At 51.8% G+C, this 13791-nt stretch overlaps 1 protein-coding gene across 1 annotated transcript in view; it reads right to left on the bottom strand.

The window, feature by feature from the left end:
• FOXK1 (forkhead box K1) overlaps positions 1-13791 on the bottom strand; it is a 94322-nt gene that overhangs the window by 45493 nt on the left and 35038 nt on the right. The window lies entirely within an intron of this gene.

Genomic DNA, 13791 nt, shown 5'->3' with positions numbered 1-13791 from the left:
TGAACCCAGGAGGTGGAGGTTGCAGTGAATTAAGATCGCACCACTGCACTCCAGCCTGGGCGACAGAGTGAGACTCCAAAAAAAAAAAAAAAAAAAAAGATAGTAAAAGAATAATCTGCAAAAATCAGGAGTCTGTTGCTTAAACTTTAACATTAAATTCTTTAATAAAAATAGTTAGAGCCGGGCGCGGTGGCTCAAGCCTGTAATCCCCGCACTTTGGGAGGCCGAGGCGGGTGGATCACAAGGTCGAGAGATCGAGACCAACCTGGTCAACATGGTGAAACCCCGTCTCTACTAAAAATACAAAAAATTAGCTGGGCATGGTGGCGGGTGCCTGTAATCCCAGCTACTCAGGAGGCTGAGGCAGGAGAATTGCCTGAACCCAGGAGGCGGAGGCTGCGGTGAGGCGAGATCGCGCCATTGCATTCCAGCCTGGGTAACAAGAGCGAAACTCTGTCTCAAAAAAAAAAAAAAAAAAAAAAATAGGCTGGGAGCTGTGGCTCACACCTGTAATCCCAACACTTTAGGAGGCTAAAGTGGGAGGATCACTTGAGGCCAGGAGCGCAAAGCCAGCCTGGGCAACAGAACGAGACCCTGTCTCTACAAAAAAAAATTTAAAAATTAGCCGGGTGTGGTGGCATGTGCCAGTAGTCCCACCTGCTCCAGGAGGCTGAGGCAGGAGGACCACTTGAGCCAAGGAATTCAAGGCTGCAATGAGTTGTGACTGTGCCACTGCACTCCAACCTGGGTGACAGAGCAAAATCCCGTTTGTTAAAAAAAAAAAATTAAAATTAAAATTAGTGGTTGACAACGAGTATCTGCTATTATTACATATACCAGGTATTGTGTGCTAGGCACTTTAATTAGATTAACTCACTAAAACATCCCACTTCTCTGAACAGTTGAGTCATGTATAAATACATGGAGTTTGAGGGAAAGGGCCTGTGTTATCATTTCACCGATGAATAGAGCGGGTGAAAAGAGAAGACCTAAGGGCAAAGCAGTTGTCCCAGCAGAGAGGAGAAGAAACAGGAGTGGCACAGCAAGCTGGGCTCCTGCTGTCTGTCTTCTGGACTTCTGGACTCAGGCACCTCCAAGGCCCAGGCCCAGCTTTTTTTTTTTTTTTTTTTTGAAAGGAAGTCTCACTCTGCCGTCTAGGCTGGAGTGCAATGACATGATCTTGGCCCACTACAACCTCTGCCTCTCAGGTTCAAGCGATTCTCCTGCCTCAGCCTCCCAAGTAGCTTAGATTATAGGCATGCACCATTGTGCCCAGCTAATTTTTTTGTATTTTTAGTAGAGACGGGGTTTCACCTTGTTGGTCAGGCTGGTCTTGAACTCCTGACCTCAAATGATCTGCCAGGCCCAGTTTTGCTAAAGTTGGTGAAGGAAATGTTTTCAGAGTGGAGGGGAGAGCCCGGGAGGGGCTTGCCAGGAAGGTGCTGGCCATCCTGCCGTGGCCAGCTCCAACAGACGGTCTGCAGCATGGGTCTCGTCCTCCCTAAGGTAAAGCATTTGCCAAGAACAAGAACATGCTAGTGAAACATATGAAAACCTCCTGTCCCTCACCACACAGATCTTCCTATCCGAATTCAAAGTTACTTATTTTAAGACTTTCCTTTTAGATACTATCTTCAAAGACAGCGGCAAAGCTCAAGAGAGCCCCCAAATGCAAACCTCAACCACACCCTGATAGAGAACAAAAGGTCTTTGCTGTTTAAAAAAAAAAAGTTCTGTTTGCTGAAAGAAAACAGGGATGGTGTCTAAATGCCTTGACAAATCACTTCCTTGCTCCAGCCACTGCGGCCGAGCTCAGCTCACGTTCCTAATGTGGGGAATCCCACCAGGCCCAAACCCACACACCCTGCCAGCCAGAGGCCCCAGCCCCAGGCCGGCACATATGCTCCTGGCTCCCTACTCCTCCGAGGGCGGGCACCTCACCTGGCACCCAGCCTGTTTCCCTGAAGAACTGAAATCACAGGGCAGCCTGCCACGGCAGTTGACAGAGATTGAGAAATCGCAGGCAAGTGGCATCACCCGCCCACTGGGCCAATCGGCAGCCTGGGTGTGTCCACTGCTGAGCGAGGTCTGTGCGGCACCCGTTCTCCCGACATAGCCACACGCCCGGAGCACAGGTGAGTGCCAGAGAGTCCGTCCACACAGACGGGCCAGAGGGGCCCAGCCAGCGGGACCCAGCCACTAAGGCAGTGAGGTCCTGCTCCTCATGCCTTCGGAGCAAAAGAGAAAGTGAGACATCTGGCCCCAGGCCTTTGCTTCGAGCAGGAAGCTGTGTCCGTCCCCCTGGCTGGCTGCGCTCCTGAGACAACTAAGGCTGGTTTCACTTTGGGTAACAGCAGTGAAAAAAAACTGATGACATCACCCCCACTGCTTTCTGAACAAAAGCAGCCCTCCCCTACCCCCCGCCACCGTCAGATCAGGGGACTGGGCTCCCTGCTGCTTGCCATTCCTGGAGCTGAGGGGTCGGTGCTCTAAGGGGCGCTCTGGCTGCTTGGGCCAAAGCCTGCACACTGCTGTTCTCAAGAGGCAGCTCCCACCTACCCATGCAACCCCAACTTTCAGTGCAGTGAAACCAATTCAGAGAGAGAACTGCAGGAACTGCCAGTGAGTGGAGTGCAGTGGGGTTAGGGCTCTGGGGTGTTGGGTGCACCCCACAGGGATGGGCCGGGGGAGCTCCTGCAGGGGACAGTGGGTAGCAGGCAGGGTTAGGAGGGCAAGGCGCCACCCAAACCCACTTCTCCTCTCCCTCTCCCCACTGTTTTTCTGTGTGTCATGCACCCAGCTAAAAGCCAATGTTTCCTGCTCCCCTCGCAGCTAGGGTCCAGCAATGCAAACTGGGTGTGGCCTATGGCACAGCCCTTGTGGGAGTCTCTGAAGAGGTGGGCAGACAGCTACCAAGTGAGGATCACCACCCATCATCCCTCCCTCCTACCTCTCTCCTGGAATGGAAATGTAATGACTGGGGCACTGGCAACCATGCTGAACACCGAGGCCACCTTGAGACTTGAGATGGAGCTTCAGAGACCAGTGGAAGCAGCCTGCTTGTCTGCTGAGCCCAGAGCCCTGGCCGGGACCACAGTCTAGGATGGGGGCTGTGGAGCTATCACCCCCCCCACCCCCGGCAAGGCACAGACCCCTTACACACACACACACACACACACACACACGGCACAGACCCCTTAACACTGACACATTTGGACAAAATAGAAATGCTTGTCTTTAGAGAGTCAGAGCTCCGCAACCAAAGAAAAAGCGAACTCTGGGCGCAGTGACTCACGTCTATAATCCCAACACTTCAGGAGGCCAAGGTGGGTGGATCACTTGAGAACAGGAGTTCAAGACCAGCCTGGCCAACATGGTGAAACCCCATCCCCACAAAAAAAAAAAAAAAAAAAAAAAAAAAAAAAATTAGCCAGGTGTGCTGCCAGGCACCTGTAATCCCAACTACTTGGGAGGTTGAGGCAGAAGAATCACTTGAACCCGGGAGGCAGAGGTTGCAGTGAGCCACTGCACCCCAGCCTAGCCAACAGAGCAAGACTCCATCTCAAAAAGAAAGAAAGAAAGAAAGAAAGAAAACAAACCCCAATACACAAACTCTGGATGTGCACAGAATCCCAGCTGGGAGTGGGAGGTCTCAGGCACTGCCTGGTGCCCAGCCATTCAGAGCACCAGTGCTGCTTTGGCAAGGCCATTATCGTGTTCACTCACACAAATTAACAACCCAAAGCATCAAAAGCCCTTGAAAAAGTAAGCAGCAGAAACTGCAGGATCATTTAAGTTTTTAAAAATCAAATGGGCTGAGTGCAGTGGCTCACGCCTGTAAGCCCAGCACTTTGGGAAGCTGAGGTAGGAGGATCACTTGAGCCTAGGAGTTCGAGACCAGCCTGGGCAATAGAGCGAGACTCCCATCTCTACCAGAAATGCAAAGAAGTTAGCCAGGTGTGGGGGCACACACTGGTAGTCTCAGCTATTTGGGAGGCTGACACGGGAAGATCGCCTGAGCCCAGGAGGTTGAGGCTGCAATGAGCTATGATTGGGCAACAGAGCAAGACCCTGTCACAAACAAGCAAACATTGGTAGTAACTGTTTTGAGCAACATCTGGAGAAAGGAAAAGCTCCCTGCATGTCTGCAAATCTCCACACTTGGTCCTGTGCTGTGGCGACTGTAGCACAGCAATGAGGGACCTGTGTTTGCAGAGGGCAGGGGGCAGGCGCCTAGGGCTGACGACGGACAGACCCAACAGGACACAGGGAGGCCCAGGGCTGCGTTTGCTATTTTTAGTTTGCAACATTATTTAACTGAGCAAGATTATTCCAAGATGGTCCTTAAAGGAAGAATGCAAATGTAGTCAACTGGGAATGGCCAAAAAAAACTGCACAGAAAACAAAAACAGTTTGAGAAGACAAACTAAGCCAATGTTTTCAGGCAGTATTTACCAACAAGCTCTTTTGCTAGATTTGTCACTCTGGAGCCAGGCGGCAGCCACATCCTTCAGGGTCCAGGCCTGCCTGCTCGGTGCTGAGCCGGGGGGCATGCAACGTGCAAGCCGCCCTGGGTGTACACCCACCCAATGGGCAACCGAGAGCATGCGTCCTGCACGGGTGTTTTGACGTTCCCTCACAGCCACAGTGTTGGAATCAGCATGGTGCTGTTACCAACATCCCCACCAGGCTTAGGAGACCTGATACAGGCAGTGTGGGGATCCGAACCCAGCACTGCCTCTTGTCCGGATCTCAGGTCTGAGAGTGCCTGCGTCGGCCACCTGCTCCTGGGGGTTCTTCCTACAATGACTGCCCTGCCTCTGACCACACCATCTCCCACAAACAGCTCTGCCCACAGGCACCTCACGTGGACACCAATTCTGTGGGAACTGGACCCCGAACCGGAGAGTGACAGAGAAGGAGCAGAGACGCAATGGAGGGCTGAGGAGGCCGGTGGCCAAGTGGGGCAGCAAAGGAATGGAATCCCCCAAAGCCATGATGGGCAGTTGACTTACCCTGAATGGGGACCCGAGCTACTGAGATGGGTCTCCTATAACTTCCCTGTTTCATGCAAGGAAGATCCCGTTTCTCAGAAACACTGGAGAGAGCCCGTGGATGTGCATGAGTGTGCGGCTGACGTGTACGTGTGCCCATTGTGTACATGAGTGTGCCCCTGGTACATGCACGCAAGTGTGTGGTTAAGAGGCACGAGTGTACCTGTCCCAGCACAGGGCACTGCGCTGAGGCCACTGGCACTGAGCAGCGCAATGCCCTGCCACGTTTGTCTGGCACTGCCACCACTTGGCCACAGGACCTCCTCTGGCCAGGATCTCAGGGAAGGCCTCTTCACAGGGAAAACAGTTTTCAAGCCTAGGAAATATGGACCGCCAAAGTACATAAGAGGCAACAATGGGAATCTGGGCAAAACCTTAGAGTTTCTAGAACAAACAATTTTGGAATCTGAAGCAGGGACACTCAGGAAAGGCAGAGAAGGCAAAGGCAGCTTGCACGGTGCTGGCATTTATTTTTAGGAAGCCATGGATGCAAAATCCAGCATCTGCTGAGACACAGACACCTTCAGTAGATGGGGGCATCTACTGAATCAGGGCAGGACGCAACCAAGAGCCCAAGGACTCACCAAAGTCCCCTCTTCAAGCACGTCCTGCCCACAGGCAGGAGGCTGCTGGGATGGGTGGAGGGTACAGAACTCAGAGGGGTCACCATTCCCACCCTGGCCCCCTCCTCTTGGAGAAAGTGACGTGGCTGTGCGTGTCCCTATTACTCCTGCACGAGAAAGGGATGCATTGATATTTGAGAAATCTAATTTGGAAAAACAAAACTCAAATATTAAAATGAAAACGGCCCAGATGCACTGGCTCACACCTGTAATATTAGCAATTTGGGGAGGCTGAGGTGGGCAGATCACAAAGTCAGGAGTTTGAGACCAGCCTGACCAACATGGTGAAACCTGTCTCTACTAAAAATGTCTTCTCACCAAGGTCATCAGTTTGCACCATCGCGGGCCGCAGCATCACAGGGCCAGGCCAGTAGCTCAAGGCCAGGGAGCTCCAGGGGGTTCCATGCATCAAGACCCACATGCCCTGCCACACATAGGCAAGACCCCACGATGCCCAGATCCAGGCTCCAGTCGAGCCCCTGCATCGAGCCATGTGCGCAGACTGAACGGAGAGAGCCCCCTCCGGGGCCCTGACGTGCAGAGGGAGGCTGCTGACTCAGGGGAAAGCACTTAGGCAACAGCGACACAGTAAAGCAAGGAAGGGACGCAGCATGGAGGGCAGTGCAGAGAAAACTGCAAAACTTAAGTGAAGGGCAAAAGACCTATAGGTAAAAAGCTACTCTGAGAGGCTAAGGCGGGCGGGTCACTTAAGGTCAGGAGTTTGAGACCAGCCTGACCAGCACTGCAAAACCCTGTCTATACTAAAAATGCAAAAATTAGCTGGGCATGGTGGCATGCACCTGTAACCCCAGCTACTTGGGAGGCTGAAGCAGGAGAATCACTTGAACCTGGGAGGCAGCAGGTGCAGTGAGCCCAGATTATGTCACTGCACTCCAGCCTGGACAGCAGAGTAAGACTCTGTCTCAAAAATAAAAAAGCAAAAAAGCTAGGCACGCAGCATACAAAGCCAGTTTCCAACAGCTCTGCCTAATTCTTTTTTTTTTTTTTTTTGAGATGGAGTTTTACTCTTGTTACCCAGTCTGGAGTGCAGTGGCACGATCTCTGCTCACCGCAACTTTCGGCTCTCGGGTTCAAGCAATTCTCCTGCCTCAGCCTCCTGAGTAGCTGGGACTACAGGCACGCACCACCATGCCCAGCTAATTTTTGTATTTTAGTAGAGACGGGGTTTCACCATGTTGACCAGGACGGTCTTGATCTCTTGACCTCATGATCCACCCGCCTCGGCCTCCCAAAGTGCTGGGATTACAAGCGTGAGCCACCGTGCCCGGTCAGCTCTGCCTAATTCTTAGGAACATCTGCCTGCTAGAGAGGGAGGGGGCTGAAGCTGGAGCCTCCCCGACCTCACTCTGCCAGCACTGAAGTGGGCCACAGGCCCCCTAACACACGCCACCCGTCCCCACCGAGGCACGGGGCAAATTTTAGATCTACAAAGTACAGCAGCTGAAATTAAACCTCAATGAACAGGCTCGCGCAGAATGAAAAAGCCAGAGGAAAGAAATCAGTGAGCTTGAAACTGAAACAGTAAAAATTACCCAACCTGAACAACAGAGAAAAGAGACTGAAAATCAAGTATTTGAGTCTCAGGGACACATGAGACCATACATAACAAAAGTTCTCCCATGCATGTCCCAAAAGGACAGAAAGTGAGTGAGGTGAAAAACAGCCAAAGAAATAATGGCTGGAAAATTTCCAGACCTGGCAAGAATGATAAACCTACGGACTGAAGGTGCGTGAGGCCCATCTAGGGTGAAGCCGATGAAACCCATCCAGGCTTCTGAAAACCAGAAACAAAGCAGCCAGGGAGAAAGCAGTGAGGGAAAAACAATTCAAATTTCAAACAATCCTTCAGGACCTGGGGCTTGGGGAAGAGTTCCTAGCCATGACACCGAAAACAGGATCCATAAAAGAAAAAGAAAATAAAAACCCTAGACACATCGGACTTCATAAAAATGTAAAGCTCTGTGTGGGCGCAGGTGTCCAATGAGAGGATAATGAGGTCACACGCTGGGAGGAGAGACTCCTCTCTAGAATACAGAAGTAACTCAAAATTCGGTATAAAAACCAAACAATTCCATTAGAACGAGGACAAAACACACGAGGAAATGTTTCGCTGACAAGGCTCTGCAGCTGGCAAATTAGCACATGAAGAGCTGTTCAGTACTGGCCAGGCGCGGCGGCTCACGCCTGTAACCCCAGCACTTTGGGAGGCTGAGGCGGGTGCTCACCTGAGGTCAGGAGTTTGAGACCAGCCTAGCCAACATGGTGAAACCCCCATCTCTACTAAAAATAGAAAAATTAGCTTGGCGTGGTGGCGCATGCCTGTAGTCCCAGCTACTCAGGAGGCTGACACAAGAGAATTGCTTGAACCCGGGAAGCAGAGGTTTCGGTGAGCCAAGATCTCGCCACTGTACTCCAGCCTGGGTGATGGAGTGAGACTCTGTCTCGAAGAAAAAAAATATATAGTTAGTTCACAGCGGCTCACACTGTAATCCTAGCACGTCGGGAAGCCGAGGCAGCAGGATCATTTGAGGCTGAGTTTGCGACCAGCCTGGGCCACACAGCAAGTCCTCATCTCTATTAAAAGAATTTCTTTTAAAATTAGCCAGGCATGGTGGTGTGGACTTGTAGTCCCAGCTACTTGGAGGCTCAGGCAGGAGGAACGCTTGAGCTCAGGAGTTCAAGGCTATAGTGAGCCGTGATTATGCCATTTCATTCCAGCCTGGGCAACAGGATGAGACCCTGTCTCAAAAAAAAAAAAAAAAAAAAAAGTGGGCGCGGAGGCTCACACCTGTGATCTCAGCACTTTGGGAGGCCAAGGCAGGCAGATCACCTGAGGTCGGGAGTTTGAGACCAGCCTGACCAACATGGTGAAACTCCATCTCTACTAAAAATACAAAAATTAGCCAGGTGTGGTGGTAGATGCCTGCAATCCCAGCCACTCGGGAGGCTGAGGCAGGAGAATCACTTGAACCCAGAAAGCGGAGGTTGAGGTGGGCTGAGATTGCACCACTGCACTCCAGCCTGGGCAACAAGAGTGAAACTCCGTCTCAAAACAAACAAAAAAACAGCAAAAGCTACATACCTATCAGAATGGCTAAAATTTTAAAAATACAGCAAATGCTGGTGAGATTGCAGGCACTGGCTTCTAATATATGGGTGGAAGGAATGTAAAATGTGGCAGCTACTCTGAAAGTGAGGTTGGCAGTTTCTTTAAAAACAAAACCTTTGCTGAGGACAGGCCTTAGCCACTGTGCTCCTGTGTACTTACCCCGACAAGCAAAACCTATGTCCACTCAAAATCTAAACATCATTGCTCATAGCAGTTATCATATTTGTAATATGCCAAAAAATGGAAAAACGAAAAAGCCCTGGCCGGGCGCGGTGGCTCAAGCCTGTATTCCTAGCACTTTGGGAGGCCGAGGCGGGTGGATCACGAGGTCGAGAGATCGAGACCATCCTGGTCAAGATGGTGAAACCCCGTCTCTACTAAAAATACAAAAAATTAGCTGGGCATGGTGGCGCGTGCCTGTAATCCCAGCTACTCAGGAGGCTGAGGCAGGAGAATTGCCTGAACCCAGGAGGCGGAGGTTGCGGTGAGCCGAGATCGAGCCATTGCACTCCAGCCTGGGTAACAAGAGCGAAACTCTGTCTCAAAAAAAAAAAAAAAAAAAAAGAAAAAGCCCTCTGGTAGGCAAGGGGTTTAAACAAACAGGGGAACCTCCCCCAGCACCCCCTCAGCAATAAAAAGGAATCCACTCCTGAGGCCTGAAATGAAGATGGACGCCCTGCGCTGGGGATGAGCCGCTTCCGAAACCTCAGAATGACAGGCCTGCAGCCGTGGAGACATGTTTAATGGTTGCCAGGGTTACAATGGCTGCATGACCTCTGTGGTGGGGATGGCTCTGCATGGTGACTGAGGTGGCAGTCACACAGAGCCACATGGGATGAGATGATGGAACCACACACATCGCACCAATGCCAACTTCCTGGTGGTGATGCTGATGGAAGTGCTGGAGGAAGCTGGTGGCTTGTGCAGGGAGCTCTCTGCAACACACCTGCCGGTCCTTGTCAAATTGTAATTGTCTCTGAATGAAAAGTGCACCCGTAGAGCTGGTGGGGAACAAGGGCGACGGGGAGCAGTGACCTCACTTTCCTTTCCATCAACACTGAAACAGCACACAGGCGGGGTAAAACATCAACCATAGGCTGCCGACACTTATCAAGAAGAAAAGGTGACGAGGCAAAGATGCTTAATATTCTCCCGCTTTTACAGCAGAAAACCATCGCCCAACATGCTCCAGCCAGCCTGACACCACAGCCCAAAGATGTGAGCAACACAGGGAGGTGCTCGGTCTTCACCTGGGGCATAACCAGCATGTTTGTAACTAAGAATGCACAGTGCAGAAAAGCTGCAGGATGAACAGCATTTAGAGGTGGGGTTCAAGCGCCTCCTCATGCAGATGAAGCTGCAATGCCCCGAGAGACAAGGCTGCCGCCAGGACCAGGTGGGCAGTGGTGTCAGGTGTAGGGAAGGTGTAGGGAAGGGCCCGGCCTCTGGAGCTAGGGTGGAGTACCTCCCAACACACACCCCACAGACACCTGCCTTAGAGCCATCCACCTCCTGCTACCACCTCCCAGCCACGCGCCTCCCAGTCACGTGCCTCCCACCCAGCACCTCCCAACCATGTACCTCCCTAACCAACACCTCCCAGCCACGCACCTCCCAGCCACTGCCTCCCAGCCACGCACCTCCCAACCATGAACCTCCCAGCCACTGCCTCCCAGCCACGCACCTCCCAGCCATGCATCTCCCAGCTACTGCGTCCCAACCACGCACCTCCCAGTCACTGCCTACCAGCCACCACCTCCCAGCCACCGCCTCCCAGCCACACACCTCCCAGCAACCACCTCCCAGCCACGCACCTCCCAGCCACTGCCTCACAGCCACGCACCTCCCAGCCATTGCCTCCCAGCCACACACCTCCCAGCCACTGCCTACTAGCCACCACCTCCCAGCCACTGCCTCCCAGCCATACACCTCCCAGCCATGCACTTCTCCCAGCCACTGCCTCCCAGCCATGCACCTCCCAGCCACTGCCTCCCAGCCACGCACCTTCGAGCCACTGCCTACCAGCCACCACCTCCCAGCCACGCACCTCCCAGCCACTGCCTCCCAGCCACCGCCTCCCAGCCACACACCTCCCACCACGTACAACCTGCCCTTCACCTGGAGATGAGCTACACATGCAAGCTAGACACAAACCAACCCATTTTAATTTCTATTAAAATGAAGAAAAATCAAGGAATCAGCTTAAAATAATTCACAAAAAGAAAACTTGTAGATATCTGTTTTGTGATGCCTTTGTAGGTCAGCTCCAAACCAGTAACATGGAGACACCCACAGCCCTTCCTACCCAGCTTCCAAAGAGCATATCCACCTGGCACCTGCCATGCCCTCACTGACCTCTGTACTCACCTGCTCCCAAGACCAGCACTGGGTCTTGGAGAAGGACATAGGCTCAGGCCCTGCCCATGGCCACAGTGACATATCTGGGGCCCCTCTCACTGTACTGGCTTTTTGGAGGTGGCCCATTCTACTGGTCTGTATTTCTTTTCTCTCTCTTCGTATCTGCTGGTCTGTATTTCTTTTCTCTCTCTTCGTATCTGCTGGTCTGTATTTCTTTTCTCTCTCTTCGTATCTGCTGGTCTGTATTTCTTTTACCTCCCTCGCTCCCCCTCCCTTTCCTTTTTTGACATAGGGCCTTGCTGTCACCCAGGCTGGAGTGCAGTGGTGCAATCATAGCTCAATGCAGCCCTGAACTCCCAGGCTCAAGTGATCCTCCTGCCTTAGCCTCCCAAGTACTTGGGGCTACAGATGCATGCCATGACATCCAGTTGATCAAATTTTTTTTTTTTTTTGTAGCAACAAGGTCTTGCTATGTTACCCAGGCTGGTCTTGAACTCCTGTCTTCAAGTGATCCTCCCACCTTGAGGTCCTCCCTCCCTCCCTCCCTCCCTCCCTACTTCCCTTCCTCCCTTCCTTTCTGAGATAAAGTCTTTTTTTTTTTTTTTTTTTTTGAGACGGAGTTTCGCTCTTGTTACCCAGGCTGGAGTGCAATGGCGCGATCTCGGCTCACCGCAACCTCCGCCTCCTGGGTTCAGGCAATTCTCCTGCCTCAGCCTCCTGAGTAGCTGGGATTACAGGCACGCGCCACCATGCCCAGCTAATTTTTGTATTTTTAGTAGAGACGGGGTTTCACCATGTTGACCAGGATGGTCTCGATCTCTCGACCTCGTGATCCACCCGCCTCGGCCTCCCAAAGTGCTGGGATTACAGTCTTGAGCCACCGCGCCCAGCCTTGAGATAAAGTCTTGTTCCTCCGTTGCCCAGGCTGGAGTGCAGTGGTGCAATCTCGGCTCACTGCAGCCTCCACCTTCTGGGTTCAATCAATTCTGCCTCAACCTCCCAAGTAGCTGGGACTACAGGCATGCACCATTACACCTGGATAATTTTTGTATTTTTAGTAGAGACAGGGTTTCATCATGTTAGCCAGGCTGGTCTCAAACTCCTGACCTCAGGTGATCCACCCGCCTTGGCCTCTGAAAGTGCTGGGATGACAGGCGTGAGCCAGTGCGCCTGGCTGAGGTCTGCCTTTCTGATCCTTCAAGCACAGACAGCAGATACTAGTGGCCAACACTGAAGCTCAGCAACTCCCATCCTGTGACCAGTGGCTGGAAGGAGAGTCTTGTTAATTTTGCTTTTCCTACATTTACTTAAGTATTCAAAGAGATGACTATGGACAGGAGCGCTCTTTGGTGGAATCACTGCGGGAGAACCTCAGGGTGCCTGGTGCTGGCTTGTCCAATGACAATCAATCTAACAGCGTGCACTGCAGAGTGACTTGGCAAGCCCTGGTTCCTGCCAGTCAGGCACAGCAGGGAACAAAGGGGACGGCCACAAGGACTCACAAAGTTCCGTATTTCACAATGCCAGAGCATTTCAAATCCTATTCATTCATTCTAAACTTGGCTCTGCTGAAGTTGAAAGCTGAATGCTGATAAATGAAGAGCTTCTCAGAGCTCAGGCATTCCAGCTCCTACCGCCGGCCAGGGGGGCCAAAGTTCCAGCCAACCCCCCAGAAGGAGGGAGGCTAGGCAGGGATGGGTGCACTTTGAGCTGGACCACTGTGCAAATGATCCATTCCTATAGCCGGGCCGCCCACAGCCGAGTGCCCTGAGCACTTGGGCCTGATCATACCGGCTTCACTCTGAGATACATTTTGCCAGCAAACTGAAGCCATGACTTACGGCTTCTCCTTGAAACAAAACATCACGCACTCTATCACAATCCCACCATGCCCTGTATCATCACAATCCCACCATGCCCTGTATCATCACAATCCCACCATGCCCTGTATCATCACAATCCCACCATGCCCTGTATCATCACAATCCCACCATGCCCTGTATCATCACAATCCCACCATGCCCTGTATCATCACAATCCCACCATGCCCTGTATCATCACAATCCCACCATGCCCTGTATCATCACAATTCCACCATGTCCTCTATCATCACAATCCCACCATGCCCTGTATCATCACAAATCCACCATGCTCTATATCACAATTCCAGCTACACTTTCTTTGAATATTTCTGTACTAAAGCCGTGAAACTCATCTGATCAGAAAAGCTACGCCACAAGCCTATGTAACCTCTGATTATTGCAGGTGCAAGATTTGGGAGTTACAGGCCAGTTTTCAGGGCTCATGAATAGATGACCTAAAAAACCATCTTAAAGATGGGTAAGAAAAAAGAGGCCAAGTGCAGTGGCTCACATCTGTAATCCCAGCACTTCTGGAAGCCGACATGAGTGGATCACCTGAGGTCAGGAGTTTAAGACCAGCCTGATCAACATAATGAAACCACATCTCTACTAAATACAAAAAATTTGCCAAGTGTGGTGGTGCATGCTTAGAATCCCAGCTACTTGGAAGGCTGAGGCAGGAGAATCACTTGAACCTGGGAGGTGGAGATTGGAGTGAGCCAAGAGTGCGTCATTGCACTCCAGCTTGGGCAACAAGAGCAAAA

Source organism: Saimiri boliviensis, chromosome 20, assembly GCF_048565385.1.
Source record: "Saimiri boliviensis isolate mSaiBol1 chromosome 20, mSaiBol1.pri, whole genome shotgun sequence".
NCBI classification, from domain to species: domain Eukaryota; kingdom Metazoa; phylum Chordata; class Mammalia; order Primates; family Cebidae; genus Saimiri; species Saimiri boliviensis.
Note: the sequence above shows the minus strand (reverse complement) of the source record. Positions and strands in the feature narration are given on the sequence as shown.